Below are 16,957 nucleotides of genomic sequence, written 5' to 3'. Positions count from 1 at the left end.
TTATATATATATATATATATATATATATATATAATACAAATGATTGAAATAAATTTATATAACGTATCCATTAAACATACATCAAACTTAAAAACAAAAAAGAAACAAGGAAAGAAAAATAAAAACTCTTAATCGTCATGGACGACGATTAAAGAGCACTATCCACGATCTTTATCCATATCGTTTAAGAAAGTAAATTATTTTTTTACACCCTCTTCGCTTTATTATATCTGATAGATAATAAATCAATCTTCTTTATCTATTCCCTTTTTTTTTTTTTTTAACAAAAGAAAGATATGCTCTTTATCGTAAAAGAGAGACGATCCTATGAAAATGCCGTGTAAAAGCACCAAACTTCCGGTCGATATACGCCTCGTGGCAATCCTCGAATGCATATACGCCGAGAGTACGCCAAGCACACGATCGCCATCGCTGTAACATTTAGCTGGAATTACGTGCACAAGATTACGCCGGTGATTTTCTGGCAAAGGGACAATCGTGGGATCCTTGTATTACCGCAAATCGCGTTACTTTTTATAGTCGAGCCAAGAAAATTCTGAAAACGTTTCCCGGTTATACTAATTTATTCTCTAATAACCCGAGAGCTGACTGTTTATGAATCCTAAGTATCGCGATAAAGGAATACAAATATTTATTATTACGATCGTAAATTCATACGTAATTTGGAATTAATCTAAATTTCAATAACCGTTCGTATTATCAACAAAGCCCAAGCGAGGATGGTTTCTTTAATGAACGAAATTAAAAAAAGAAAAAAGAAAGAAGAAAAAAAAGAAAAAAGGACAATTCGCTACTTAATACGTTCAGTTACCGACTAATTTCTTTCGTGAGCACAGATAGAAGAAGAGAAAGATATATATATGTGTGTGTGTGTGTGTACACATACACACACATATATATATATATATATATGTTCTAACAAAAGAAAGTAGAAAGAAAGCACAAAACTATCATGCTAAGGAGAGAAAATGTAAGCTGTTAACTCGAAAAAGATAACGTGCCTCGAGGTAAAGCTCTATGTAGATGTTATTAACCGATAACGTCTTAGTCGTTCAAATAATGCCTACGAGGACTTCCTTCTAACTAGTTTTAGATAACGCTCTAAGAAATACTGACGTATTCCCACACTTGCTATCGTTCCCTCAATTTTTCTTTTTTCTTTCTTTTTTTTTCTTCTCATTTCAACTTTTTTTATTTTTGTTTTCTTTTCTTTTCTTTTTTGAAACGTATCAACCTCTATACTCTTTCTCTCTCTCTCTCTCTCTCTTTCTAGTCATTCAAAAGACTACTCCAACAATAATTTTTGTTGAACTTCAGGTAGGATTACAGTAAACGATTAGAGAACGAGTATAAAGCGTTCTCCGGTCTAAAAATAAAAATAAAAGGAGTCTGATATTAAAAGTGAGGGAAAGAGAAAGAAAAAGAGAGGAAGAAAGAAAGAGAAGAAAGAGAAAGAGAGAAAAAGAGAGAGAGGAGTGTGTATGCTCGTGCCCGTAAGGGCGTCCAGGGACGGGAAAGCACGTCGTTATACGACTCGCAGTGATTACGGGCGGAAGGTCTGTGCAGCCTTGTATAACGAGCAATGACGATTCTCGGCTCCCGAAAGTTCAAGCTGCGTCGCGTTTCTAGTCTGGCTTTACTCGCTGGAAAAAATTGCAGCACGTACGATTAAATAATTAACGAGTTTCCAAGTGGGACCAAGTCTCTCTCTCTCTCTCTCTCTCTCTCTCTTTCTCTTTTTTTTTCCCTCTTTCCAAGCTGGCGGGTTCACCTCACTCACTTCAACACTCATCGTCGGATCTTTGCACGACCGACGGCGAGAGTTTCTAGAGCGGGTACCGCGCAAGAGTTTCCCATAAAAATTTCATTCCCTTCCGTTGACCGAGCCGCGTAAGCGGTGTGTCGTTTCTGATGGCGATCCTGATGCTCTCTATTACTACTACACTATACTACTACTACTACTACTACTACTACTACTACTACTACACTGCTGCTGCTGTTATTACTGCTGCTACTACTGCTGCTGCTGCTGGCAATGTCGATGATACCACATGTTGATGTTGTCACTTCATTCTCCCTTCCTCCCCCCCAACCCTCTCCCCCACGTCACCTCTACTTTTATCTACTGTCCCTTTAACACCGGCCAACTCGAACCGCTTGATTAAAAATGCTATATGGCCAATTCATAAAAATGTAAGCGTAATATCGTTTTAAAAGAATTCCGTTGCTCCCTTTTTATCTAACTCTCTAACGACGGTAGCTAACTAAACAGCCTTTCTAGATACTCCACGGTCACCTTCGTCAGACTTTTTCTCTCTTTAATTAACGAAGTGTAATTATACGCTCGTAATTGTACGACTTTCTTTCGTTTTTAACGAAATTAAATCCACGTCGGAACAATAGCTCGAGAAATTCTCCCGAACGACGACGGCGTACATGTAAAACCTATTCCACGGACTAACTTTCCTTGTATTTAAAATGCTACAAGCCGACGCACTGTAACCGCAATGATGAAATAAAAGTCTTACGAGGAGTCTACTACGGAATATAATTCGTTATCTCAAATGCATCAACACGAAAAAGTAAGAGAGAAAGAGAAAGAGACGAGAGAGAATTTAAAGAACTTTTTGATGCCTTCAATTAAATAATGATTAACTTATCTCTCAATAATTCTTGATAAAATTTTTAAGCTATTACAATATTATCTATCTGTTAATTCAATATGTTTCCTATTAGTATCAATGTTCGACGCAATCGTATAAATTGTATTCACTTATCGAAGAATATTTAATTAGTAGTTTAATTTAAATTGAATCCGTTCAAGTTATCGAACGTCGAACGATTTTCAAAGAACGTTCAATACGCGTTAGCAAATTTTAAACGTATTATTCATTCTATCGACAGGAATCGTGATAAAATCTGAAATAATCTAATGGTTCCCCCTCCCCCTATCCCTTCTCCCCTTCTCCCACCAACCTGTTTTCGTTCTCTTTTTTTTCTCTTTTTTTTTGTCTTTTCTTTTTTTTTTTTTTGCTTTTTTTATTACTTTTCTTTCCCGTTTCTTTCTTCTATCCTTGTTTGTTACCAAGGACTAAAGGAAATCAAATTTCGAGAATCAAGATAATATTCAAATGAAAAATAATTGTTTATGCGGGGAGTTAAGTTCACAAGAAGATTATAAGACGATTATCTCGAATTTTCAACTTTCCTCGCTTTGTTCGATAACAATCTCATTGAATTATATACTTCTCCGATTCTTCTTTCGCTTTATTATTGATCGAAGATAAGAAATTAAAGACTTTAATACCCGATCAAAAGTCTTACTATTTCTCTTAAGGAAAGAATTCCCAATAATTTCTTTCTTTCTTTCTTTCTTTCTTTTTTTTTTTTTTTTTTTTATAGATAAGGATTAAAATATATAAAATTTATATCACACGAGCTTTCATTCCTACTTAAAATTCGAGCTTCTAAAAGGGCAAGCTAATTTAAGAATTCCACGTCTTAACAGAAGCTTGGTGGGAGCCGTTTCCAGATGAATAGCAAATCGGTGTAAGAAAGAGCTATTTTCAAGGAACGTATTTTCATTGGATTGCTAACGAGTGAACGATCGAGGGTACTCGTGCGAGCTAAGGATCGCGACGAATTACTTCGCTTTTTACCAAGCCGCCAACTTAACTCGGTGCTTACGTAATTCAGTGAGATGAGCGTGTACCTACTTACGAGAAGAATTTAAAAAGGGTCCTTGCCGTTTTGTTACTCGATTAAATTCGATAACACGTGCTTAAGATAAAAATGATGGGAAAAGATTAAAAAAATAAAAGAAAAATATATACACACGTATTTCACGATGAAACGATAATAAGTCGAGTACGATTTAGTTCGATTAAAAAAAAGAAAAAGAAAAATGATCGTCATCGTCGATCCAATATTTCGATAAGAGTTAGGATAAGCTGTATTAGTTAGATCCTTAACTTCGCTAATACCCTTCTGTAAATATTCAAAGGTTCATTCGATCGGTATATTCCAGTTTTAACCGCGAGCAACTAGCATCATATTACTTGCACCTGATGCGAATCCAAACAAAAGTGCGACATGCCTTTGCCTTGAATATTCATGAAAAGACCGTAAAATGGCGACTGTCAAGAGGGGAAGAGATACGTTCCTGTCGAGTACTGCGTGATTTACAAAGGCGTTCTCACTCGAATATTCGCGTTTGTTTGTTTGTTGGAAATTTCGAATGAACAATGAAGAAAAGCAATAAGTTTTAAAAATTGCAAATTCAAAAGTCACTGTGATACGAGGCTTCTCTGATACTCTTGACAATCTTAGAAAAAGGAATTTCACAAAGTTCCAAAGAAAAAGTGTGATATTCGGAAATGCTGACGACTTGTTTTTGCGTTTATCAAACTCCTTTTCTGAAAGTTAGATAACAGGAATTCCTCTGGGGAGATGAATCCTTAAGGAACTCAAAGGAAGATTAACAAGAACTGTTATTATAAGAACGCTTCGAACGATTATTTGCGATGCAACGGAATTCAAGGAAAAATAAACGCCTCGATAAAGAAGTTGAACGCTTTGGTGTTAATATAGAAATCTATGGGGGTAACTCTGTAGAGTGTTGATACCGCAACACAGCGGAAGAGATTCTCTGTTAGAATTCTCTTTTTTTTTCCTTTTTCCTTTCTATTTCCTTTTTTTTTGCCAGTAAATATTTACAGTTCCAGCGCAGTAAATATTATTTCGCTGGGCGTCGCGAAACGCTCACTTCCCTCCCCAACCTGTACTCCTCTTTCATTGTCCGCGGTTAAGTGATACTGCTAAATATGTATAAGCCGCATACACATAGGACATTATATGCGTGTGTTTCTATCTAATATATATGTGTGCACGCTTATGCCGGAGAAGGATATCCTAAACTTAGTCGACGGTTCCCATAGGAGTTTAGTATTCCGGATAAATAAAGACTCCTACGGTTCTTTTTTCGTTTTAAACTCGAGTCGAGTGTACTCTCTCTGAGCTTTAAAAGAAAATTATTACCATGCGTAAATAGATATTGTTGGTATTATATGACGGAAAATATATGATTAATTTAATTGGAAGCCGTTGTATGTATTTGGATAATTCCAAGTTTAATTATTTCAATTATATTAAGAAATGAATATTTATTCCGATGGGCGATTGATAAATTTATCAAATAATCTACTAGTCGACACGTACGTGTGTGTGTGTCACCGTAGTAAAGTTCCTTGAAACTGCAGAGTGTCTCGTGTAAATGGTATCGTCGATGCTAAGGGTCGATACTTGTCAGGCAGTCTGACCGTAAGACCCCCAGACTACTTAATATTCATGACGAGTATCGCTATATATAATGTGTCAATTCTGAGATACCCTCTACATAAACTATCAATATACATTTGCACGAACATAGGTATTCACGCTTGGGGATTGCATTGGCATAGTCCTCTCTCTCTGTAAACTGATCCTTTGTTGTATTTCTAGAACAAAGAGAAAATCACAGACAGACAGAGAGAGAACAAATAGAGAGAGAGAGAGAGAGAGAGAGAGAGAGAGAGATGAAATACGAAGGAAAGTTATTCGGTATTGTAGATAGATAGATGATTATGCGGTGGAAAAGTTATTTTTTCTACTTATTACGGAATAAAGTATCCATGATATTTTCAACAAAATTCAAGACAAAAATACATTTGAATTCCTTCTTGAACTTCCTCAGATATTTTCTCGAATGATACAACTCTCTCTTCTTTTTCTATTTTCACCCCAGCTTTTATTCTCCATTTCTTTATTTTCCTTTCTTCCTTTCTCCCTCATTTTCCTTAGGGACTTGTCTTTCTCTCTCTCTCTCTCTCTCCCTCTCTCTTTTTCTTTCTATACAATCGTCTTGCTCAAAAAAAGGAAAAAAAGAAAAATAAAAGGCCGCGTACCTTCATGTCAGTATATTCTCTATTGCCCTTGTTTCTCCTATTCGTATCTCGATAAAAGGTAGGCTAAGCGAAGCCACACTAAAGGGAACGTTTACAACGCTCGTATAAGCCGTCCTAGGAACGTGCACTCCTACCAGATGATTGCCGTTTAAAACGAAAGTGACCTGAAATACAGAGGGTCTAGGAAATCTTCCTATACCTATGTGGCGTTAGGTTAAAAGCCGTAATCATAGCTTCCTCGACTAGTTCGTGAAAGTCGTAACGTGGTAATGAAATATTCGATAGGATATACATATACATATACATACATATATATATATATAAAGAGAGAGAGAGAAGAGAAGTATGTATCAGGAAGAAAATCGTTCAAAGAGAAAGCAAAAAAAAAAAGAAGAAAAAATAAATTAAAAAACAGTAATAAACGTTCGATAAAACTCGGTTTGCGAATAAAAAGGTAGACGAATTTTGCTAATATTTTTCTTAGACATTTTTTGCTTCCTTTTTTGTCTTCATTGAACGCCTTTACTTTCTCCGATACCAGTATACTTTCAAAAGGAAAAGAGAGAGAGAGAGAGAGCAAAGTATCTACGAAAATAAAATGCACTTTATATGTGTGTAGGTTATGTATTTATGTATGTACCGGGAAAGTCTTCTATAAAGTTGCATCGCTCTTCGGACATGCTCTCACTCACATAGGTCTCCTCTATACACGCGTATCCAAGCCGCGTGACCACCTTTCGAAAGCACGTCGAATTCGATTATAGAACGGAGTTTGCTCTACGCCACCGACACTCTTTCCCTCGTGTCTCGAGGAATCGATAGTGAACGATAGCCTTTTTTTCTCTTCTCCATCGATTCCCTTCTTTTTATTCTAACGCCACAGCCTGAAATTCTGCCCTCCGTAAAGTTACTAGACTTGACAGACATTCCGTGATCTTTTATTTTTCAAGAGGAAGGAAAATGGAGAAAAAGAAATAAAATAAAAAGGAAGAAAATCTTAACAATTGCTAGGTCGAAGATCACTGCTATAAAAATACACTGATATTCCTATATTTTTGCAGAATATATTTTTCTCTCTTCGGAATAGGGAGAAGCCTTATTCCGTGTAAAAAAAAGGGTCACGTCGATAATACAGTCTAACTTATCTCATTTAAAACACCGCGTATATAATCTCGATCAATAAGCATATATATATATATATATATATATATATATATATATATATATATATATTATTTATACAATCTTTAGAAATTAATACAACGTCTAATAATATCATATAACATGAATGCTAAAAAATGAGAAAGAAAGAGAAGGAGAGAAAATACGTGAGATAACCTTCAATAGTAAAATTATTTATCTTTTATCCAATTACCATCGAGCTTCTTTCACTTAAATTAAAATATTAAAATTCTTTCGTGTATTCCAAGAGCAAAGGAAACAAACGAAATAATTAATTTGTTCGATAATATTTCACTATAATCGTTCCATCCTAAATTATTTCATTTCCATTATTATATTATCTCGTAAGACATTACATAAGAGATTCAACATCGAACGAAATTTTCTTCCCGAGTAAATCGCACGGGTAAAGCGAATTGTAGATGTAAAAAGAAGAAAAAAAAAGAAAAAGAAAGGAAAAGAGAGAAAGAGAAAGAGAAAGAAAAAGAGAGAACAAATTTTTATCATGAATTCTTCGTAATATCGAACTTTCAACGAAAAGTTGACCTGATTAAGGAAGGATCGACGAACAATTTTATTTCTTCGTCGTACTGAGAGAAAAGAATTAAAAATAAAACAAAAAAAAAAAAATAACATCCAAGGAAACGAAACGTTTATGAATTTATAACGATAGCTAACAGTTACGAGCGTGTTCGCATCGCATCAAAGAAAAATCGTATTTACGTAGCTAAAGAGGAGAAGGGGAGGGTGGTACGGATGAACTTCTTCTGCTCGTGAACCACCATGAAATAGAACAATAGATGCTTCGTCATCGCCCAATGGAAATTGTGCTTTGGAAGAAGGGGACTCGAACATTTTATAATCCGACGAGAGCGAGAACTTCCACGGCAAGCGTTCTGGTATCCGTTTTACGTCCGGCTAGTGTTAGATAGAAAAAGGCTCTTTTTCTCTTTAAAAAGAGAGAGAGAGAGAGAGAGAATGAGGGAGAGGAAAGGAGAAAATGGGAGCGACTCTTCTGTTGGCCGGCAGGCAGGCAGGCAGGCAGGCAGGAAACAAATGGAAAAAGGTAGAATAATATAATATTTTACTTTTTACTCAGCTCCCGTTCGTGAAAGTTGCGCAACTACAGAACAATCTGACGAATTTTTCTTCCACTTTTTTCTTTTTTTTTTTTTTATATTTCCCTTTTATTATTCTTTTTTCTCTACTCCGATCGGACCAAGTTTGACGTAGTGTAAAAGGTGAAAGAGAGAGAAAGAGAGAGAGAAGGAGAGAACGAGAAAAGAAGTGGGAATGAATCGAGAGAGAGAGAGAGAGAGAGAGAGAGAAGGAAAAAATAAAAAGAAAGAAAGAGCTTCGTCAATGGCAAATGTTCGTCAAAACGAACGAGGAAAATGAAAAGTTACGCGAGGATAAGACCAGCTTCTAACGCAAAAAAAAAAGGAAGAAAAAAAGGAAAAAAAAAAAAGCTTCTCTATGAATATGGAATCGCGGACTATACGATGTGTTCGAAAAACGTACGCCCGCGCGCATACCTACTCTAGCTCGCGATTTTTTACCCTTAAAGTTCAAAAAAGCGAACGCGTGCATACGTTGCTATCGTCGACTCGAGTGCAATGCCTTTGATGGAGTGGAGTTTGGAACTTTCACAATGATCGGAAACTAGGCGCTCGAGTTGCTTTTTTTTCTTTTTTTTTCTTTTCTTTTTTTGTTTTTCTTTTTTGTTTTTTACCCTCGAAATTGACGTATTTGTCATTTCGAACGCTGTGAAACTGAGAAACATTTTCTAATATATATTTCAGTTTCCGCTCCGATTCGCAAAGCTTCAAGTCTGTGTTGCCAGTTGGGGTGGGCGATACAGAAAAAGAAAATAAAAATAAAAGTGTTATGAAAAATCACGTACAAAAAATATGTATATATAAATATAGATATATATATATAAAAAAAAAAAAAAACAGAAAAAACAACGAAGTAAAAATATTTAATTATTCATTAACGTTGGAAGATAAGGTAAACGCGATTTCTCCAAATTATAATAATTGAAGAAGCGCTTAATTGTATAGCGTTATATCTGACAGACGGTTTTTCATTAAAAAGATAGGAAAAAAGGAAGAAAAAGAAAAAGAAAAAAAATAATAACAGGCATACCGTCGACGTATTCAACGACTGTGGCATTTAACTCCGATATTTCGTTACGTTGGATCGTACATTTTCTCTTTCCTTCTTGTTGTTTTTCTTTTTTCCTTTTTTTACGTCTTTCTGTTTGCTTTTATCTTCCTTTTAATTTTTTTAATCTCATCGAGATTTTACGATACCACTATAGACGTTTAAATCGCATTTCGTTAATGAGGTCTCCGAGTATTAATTCAACTTTATGTAAAAATAAAAAATAAAAAAAGAGAGAAAAAAACGGAATATTAAACATCGCGGTAGGATAATTATTGAAGATAACATTAAAGCTCAGCTGGTTGTATCGAGTTTCATATATACCGTTTTAACGATCTTGTATCTTAACGACTACATCAAGTTGAATTATATCGCATATAGTTGACCATTCAAGATACGAAATAAACAAGATCGTTAAGTTGACCCATAACCAAGATAAATTCGATCTTTTCCACTGGCCATAAACTTACGTCTCGGCGAACGTGTTTCTAAACTATTCCGACTCTGTGAAAATGACATTTCCATGATCCACGTAAAGTGCATTTAACGTTCTAGTAACACGAGAGAGACGAAAAAAGAGCTTCGTACGAGTGTATTATTCGGTGGTCGTTGAGTACAAGTCATTCGTGACCATAAATTAGAACGGAAGTGCCTGACAATCGAGTACACCAAAGCCGAGAATAAGGAAGAAGGATGGCATATGAAAAGAGAGAGAGAAAGAGAGACAGACAGACAGAGAAAAAGAGAGAGAGAGACAGAGAAAGAGAGATATATAGAAATAGAGACAGAGAGACAGAGACAGAGAGAAGGAGACTTTCGACTGGCGTGCCTTAACGGTGTCGTGATTTATAATTCAGATCGGCTTCGTCATCGTTCGCCTTAATTAATCAAAAGCACCCGACTTGCCGGCGTTATGCAATTATCCTCGGTGGAGAGCGCGAATAATTAATCGAATAATTCGATGTAAACTCCAAATAGGACCGACTCGGGATCGGCCTGAGAAGATGTAGAAATAGGAGAAGCACATTTTTTTTTTTTTTTTTTTTTTTTTACGAAAAATTAAAGAAAAGAGAAAAGAAAAAGAAAGAAAATAAAAGGATTAATCGTTTCAAACGAGATTTAGTTCAAACGAGATCGTTCCAAACGAGATCGACAAAATTTTGATCGCGATTTTTTTTTCTCTACGTTTTATTTATTTTTGTTGTCCTTTTTTTGATTTCTTTTTTTGTTACGTTTCGTTTTGTTTTTTTTGTTTTTTTTGTTTTTTTATACCTCGTATCGAATTGACAAAGTTTCTCTCTTTGATTGTATCGAAAACACGTTGCTGATTCGCCTACACGAATCGAGCTTGGGGAAGCGCTTGAACGTTCGCTTGTAACCGGTTAACATAACGTTTAACGCGGCCTGAATTAAATAACAGACGCGACCTTATCGAATTTGCATCGATCTACAACGAAACAACGTTCTCTCTTTCTACTCGTCCCGTATTCATAGCTGCCTCTACAAGCCGACGTCCGCGAAATATTCACACGGTGGAACTTTTCTGGCATTACCCTTACTCGATATCGCATTTTTACTGTTTCTCTTCTCGCGAAACGAGCTGAAATATACAAAGAACCATTTAATTCTCCCGCATATATTAAGAGAAGCGAGAAATATTTTATTCAAAACCATGAATAAATGAACATGGAGAGGGAGAGAGAGAGAGAGAGAGAGAGAGAAAGAAAGAGAAGGTGCGAACAACTTTTTACGACTTTTCTATTGTTACGCTTATGCTTCATGGCCGCACTCTCGTGGACGTATAAAATTGCACGAAAAGAGAAGTACAACGTCGGTGGTGAACGGTGAACGCGGAGAAAATAGGGCGGTCAAACGAAAAAAGAAAACAGAAAAGAAATAAATAAATAAAAAAATAAAGTATAAAAAGAATAAGCGTGAAAAAAAGGAACGTACGAAACGATCTAGCTTTCATACGATTTCGGTATAAAAATAAGTCGGATAAATTCTCGTTTGACGAAGCGACATTCGAGTTCCTCTTGAAAAGTATCAACGTCAGTGTCGATAAATTTGAAAAATAAACGAGGCCCAACAAAAGATGATCCAACTTTCGACGGTAGAAAATTTAAATCATTTAACGAGAATACCTTTCTTCCGAGATGAAGAATGACTATGATGTCGCATACCGCATAAACGTACGTACATAAGTGAGAACATATTCATAATTCCGCGTTGAGACCCGCAACAGTTTCTCTTGAGTAGCTGAAAACGAAAAGAGAAAAAGTGGAAGACGAAAGAAAACGAAAAGAGAGAGAGAGAGAGAGAGAGAGAGAGAGAGAGAGAAATAGCAGAAAAATAAAGGACAGAAATGAGTAGGGAAACGTAAAAAGTGAAACAAGGGAGAAGTATAAGGAAGAGAAAGTGATGGTAACAAACTGGTAAAGAAAAATACAGAGAATATAAGGGTAGAAAAGGATGCTAGAAAAGGGAGGGTAAAAGAAAAGAATACGTGTATATTTGCTTCACTATGTAGCTACCCTGAGAAAGAAAAGAGAGAGAAAGAGAAAGAGAAAGAGAGAGAGAGAGAGAGACATAAAGAAAGAAAAGAGGGAGTAGGAAAGCAATAGGTGGTGAGATAGGAACCGTGGGAGGGACACCCTCGTGATTTCATTTCTCGTACGTCGCGCGGGAAGCTACCATTAATTAAAATATGGAAAGAAAAAGGGTAACGGAAATGCGGTACACGGAATGTATAAAAGATTCTCATTTAACCGAAGCCCACGGCAACGGCACAACTGCGGGAGGTGGATTCTGACAATGCCGTTGGATCCGGCGAATAGATTTGCTCGACCGCCGTGCGCGGCATTTATATACGCGCGCGCGCATCTATAACGGAGGGTGGGAGGGAAAGGGGGAGAGAGAGAGAGAGAGAGAGAGAGAGAAAGAGAGATAGACGACAAACCCCGATTTTACCGAGCACCCCCTCGACGATCCACCGAACTCGCCTTTTCCTCTACTCTCTCTCTCTCTCTCTCTTTCTCTCTTCCCCTCTCTCTCTTTACCTCTCTGCCTAGAAACGAGTGAGCTCGCATTCATAATTTTCTCCACGTGTGGGAACGCTCGGATGGGTATCTAACCATCGTAGTCCCTGGAGCAGTTGACTGCCGCTTGGAATTCGAGATCGGAATTGCTCGTTGTACGTTGTGTCAATATACCAGGAGCAACGCACTCATCTATCTATCTATCTATCTCTCCCCCCCCCCCCCCTACTCTCTCTCTCTCTCTCTATCTATCTATCTATCTATCTCTAGCTTTCGGTTCTACCCATTGGTGCGATTCGAGAAGATAGAAAAATCGAAGGTACGAATGAAACACGATAGAGAGAGAAAGAGAGAGAAAAATAGAATATATACACGTAGACACCTCTTGGTGGCAGGAAATACGAATCGACCGTTTGTCGTCGGTCACTGGCCATCAGGAAAATACGAAGAACGTCCCAGGAAAATAGCTAAAGTCCAACACACATGGTCTACACATCCACCAACACGTGGATAGCTCGTTGACAAGCCTCCGAGTAAATCCCCATTTGCATAATTAGTGCGTGTCTCTTGCACCACAGTGGGTATGTCGACCATCCACTATCAAGCCTGACGCCACACGATATTCTCCTGTCGTAGAGAAAGCCGATTTTCGGTGGTTTCCCTGAACGAAAGTGCTTAACTGCACTCGCACCAAGTTGGACAGGCCTCTAGGAACTTAGCGAAGCAGAACAATTTCTACGTTCCAACGTCGGCGATGTGACCGTCGGCCCTTGACCAATTTTCCAGGAGTAGCCAGCTATGAGCTGTTTCTACCACCTCGACTCTCTCTCTCTCCTAAACCAAAACTACCAAAATTTCTACGTCCAATTAAATTAATCCTCTTGTACAATCGTGAAATAGACTAATAAATATCTTATCTTCGAAGAAATATACCGGGGAAAGAGAGAACCAGAGACGGAAAGAGAAAGAGAGAAAAAAGAAGGGGAAAAAGAGAGAGGGAGAGAGAGAGCACTCACCTTTTTATTATTTATTTCCACCCGATATGAATTTCTCACCTAGGTCGTATGAATTTTTCCCATTTTACCTATACACGAACAGCTTTGGTCCGTAGTACTGCTTTTCACACTAGACGCTGTTTACAAGCTACGGTTTCGTTGCTCAAACGAATCAGGTGATCGTTCACACGATCGCCTTTCTCTCTTCCCCCCCTCTCTCTCTCTCTCTCACTCTGTCTCTTTTTCTCTCTCCCTTTCGTTATCACTCTCCGAAGTTATGACTATTTTCGAGCTATGTTTACTTTTTCTCTCTTCCTCTCGAACTGAAATACAAACTGTTCGCACGAAATTTATTGAATCGTTTTCCAAAATATCACGCACGATCGAAGGAACGGTAGTAACTCACTCACTCTCTGCGACAAATCGCATTTGATCGACTTTGATGAAGAAAAAATTGACCGCGAAGATTTGTCACCTAAATCATAGAGTCATTGTTTTATGACTTTTAGAAAAAAAAAAGAAAGAAAGAGAGAAAGAAAGAAAAAAGGAAACAAAATATATCGATTTTATATGGGATTAAAGGAGATTGAAAAAAAATGTAGTTACTTTTACTTTACTTTTGCCACTCACGTTTCTCTTTTCCTCCTTTTTTTTTTTCCTTTTTGCCTTCTTTTTTTTTTTCTTTTTTATCTTTTTTTTCCAACAATATTTCGAGTTACGTATCGCACTAGTCCTCCGTCGTCTCTCTATAGTTTTTATTTCCCTCTCGTTCGTTTCTTCGTCCCCCCTTCATCGTTTGCACATAGTGTACAGTGTATACACCGATATGGCTCTGGCAAGCATTATTCACTTATTGATTTACTGCGTGCATTACAGGGACGAGCGAGAAATCCCGTCCACGCCATATTTCTATACCGGATTTAATAACCGAATTAAAAACGTTTTATCGTTACCATCGATTTTTCGTTAAAGCTAAGCTCCGCGTCGTTATTAATACAAAATATTTGATGGAAAAATATGACACCGGAATTGCTAAAAATATAATCAATTTATTTCCTTCTTTTTTTTTTCTTCCTTTTTTCTGTTCTCTTTCCTTTTCGTTTCCAATAGAAAAAGAAAAACAGAAATTATTTCCTTCCCCCGTTATTTTCATTCAAAAAGTAAAAGTTTGAAATTTTTCATAGAAACGATTAAGTGTCATGAAAGGCTAACAACAGGTGTTACCTTACTAAAGAGCAAAGATTATATATCACGTTCGATAAGTACCCGATGTGAAGTATGTTCGACGTTTTATCGTCCTTTCTGGTCTGCTATTAACTTCCGTTTTAGACTGACCACACAAGAAGAAGAATGTTCGGCAATAAGTTTAACTTATCGGCGATTCGAATCGCGTACCATCGTTTCCACCATTTTCGACGTACATCGAGCTCAATCATTATCGATACATTTATCAAATACCTAGAGCTTGTAACTTAGCTCTCTCTCTCTCTCTCTCTCTCTCTCTCCCTCTCTCTCTCTCTCTGTCTCTCTCTCTTTCTCTCTTCTGCGGGACTCTCAAGGGAGGAAAATGGTGAAATGAAAGAAATGCGAAACTCATTGAAACTCTGTGGTGTTCCTTTGGAACGGCTAAGAAGAGATGGATTCTAAAGTAAGGATCGAATTTTCAAATTCCCGTGTGTGAGTGAACGAATACTTGCTTTTAAATTCAAATCTCTTATTATACGCTTTTATATCTCATTCGTGGTAAGAAACGAAGTTGAACGTAGGAGAAGGAGGTAGATGTAAGCCGGTGAAAGAAAGAGAAGAGAAGAGAAACGGCGAAAGGGCAAAGATACGGTAACGAGAGAGTGCAGACTGCATAATAAATCGAAACAATAAATCGTAAGTCGCCTTTTGAAGAGGTAACACGGAATCCCATAGAAATTGCGGCAAACTGTAACTGCGAAACGGTTAATGGAAGAGTGGCTTGGAACAACGAGCTAAGGTGCAATTAGAAGAGGATTCGGATATGGCGACGAAAAGGGGAAAACGTGATTCTGTCTGTGAACGATCCATTCTCCCACCCTATTTCAGTCCCACCCCCACCTCATCTCACCTCAACCATACCCATACCACTTTGTAGAATCGTCGAAGGAAACGACTGGTCCAGCTGCTGCAACTCTTTTTTTCTCTTTCTTTCTTTCCTTCCTTCTTTCTTTCCTTCTTTCTTTTTTAATTTTTGTTCTTTTTTTCTCTCCTGCAACTGCAAAAAAGAGATCAAGGAAGAAGAGAAAAGAAAAAAGAAAATATTAGAAACAGTTGGCTTTAATTTTCCCAACGTTTCCAACGCGCGTGTCTCTGTCAGCTAACATATAAATATCGTTATGAATTTCTTCACAGCTTTGTAACAAAGTAATTAAATTTAACTATTATATTTCGCGCCTGCAAAAAAAATGTATATATATATATATATATGTATGTATATATTAGGAGCCTAATTTTTATCCCAGAGATCTGTCATTGAAATCAGATAGATGGAAATTTCGTTTGTGATCAAAGTCGAGAAAAATCGTTCGTTTAATCGAGACAAGTCGGGATTGATAATGAAAGAGCCAATAAATTGTTAATTAAATAAATTCTTAATAAAATTCATTTGAATGAAAAATGCGACAGAAATGATCTTCAACAGCGACCAAATATTTCTGTAAATTGCGTATCGTTATAATTTTCCCTGTGCGTAGAAACGTAATTAATTAGCGCGATATTGTGTGTTTCGGTTAAAATGATACTTTAAGCTTAACGTTGACGAGCAAGCGGAGGAGAAAAGGAAAGAGAGACAGACAAAGAGAGAGTGAGAGAGAGAGAAAGAGAGAGAGAAAAAAAATAATAAAAGAATTTTCGTACGGTCGATACGCTGCACCTGCGCCAAATCGTTCTTTTTATTTAGCTTGCATTATAATATTTTACGCTCTCCGAGGATGCGACGTGGATACGGTAACCACCGTGCGATGATTTACATAGGCACGCAATTGTAAACTGCGTGGAGTTATTCGAAAAATATAAACCATCGTTACGTTTCCGCGCTCGGAGCTATTATAATTTTACAGGGAAATTCTGACAAATTGCATTACCGCTCGAGTCTACCTCGAAAATGCATAACCACCCATGTTGCTATCGCTTTGTGTCTATATACATATATACATATATTTATATATATATATCTATACATATATATACATATATATATATATATATAAATATATACATTTGAAAGTAAAAACAAAACAGAAATAATAATAATAACAACAATAATAAAAAAAAAGTTACGAGATATATATATATGTATATGTATATGTATATGAAACAAAACTTGGAAGGACATAAAAAGCAAAGGCGTAAAAACGTGTAAGTCTTACGAACAATAGGAGTGCAATAAAAATCTGCATTCGGTGGAATAACCGAACTCCTTTCAGAACTTACGAAGAGTTAATAAAAAGCTTGCGTTGGCGAGCACCCCTGCCAGTTCGGTCGACTAATAGTTCCATCTCTCTTCCTCTACCTCTACCACTCTCTCTCTCTCTCTCTCTTTCTTAGACTTCTTTCTACTTAAGAATTATAAGTTCGCTAAGAATCT

General features: G+C 36.8%; 1 protein-coding gene across 1 annotated transcript in view; it reads left to right on the top strand.

The window, feature by feature from the left end:
• The window catches only part of LOC127068338 (trafficking protein particle complex subunit 1), a 54,675-nt gene that overhangs the window by 13,705 nt on the left and 24,013 nt on the right, over nucleotides 1-16,957 (top strand). The gene's annotated exons all lie outside the window — the stretch shown is intronic.

Source organism: Vespula vulgaris, chromosome 13, assembly GCF_905475345.1.
Source record: "Vespula vulgaris chromosome 13, iyVesVulg1.1, whole genome shotgun sequence".
NCBI classification, from domain to species: Eukaryota; Metazoa; Arthropoda; class Insecta; order Hymenoptera; family Vespidae; genus Vespula; species Vespula vulgaris.
Note: the sequence above shows the minus strand (reverse complement) of the source record. Positions and strands in the feature narration are given on the sequence as shown.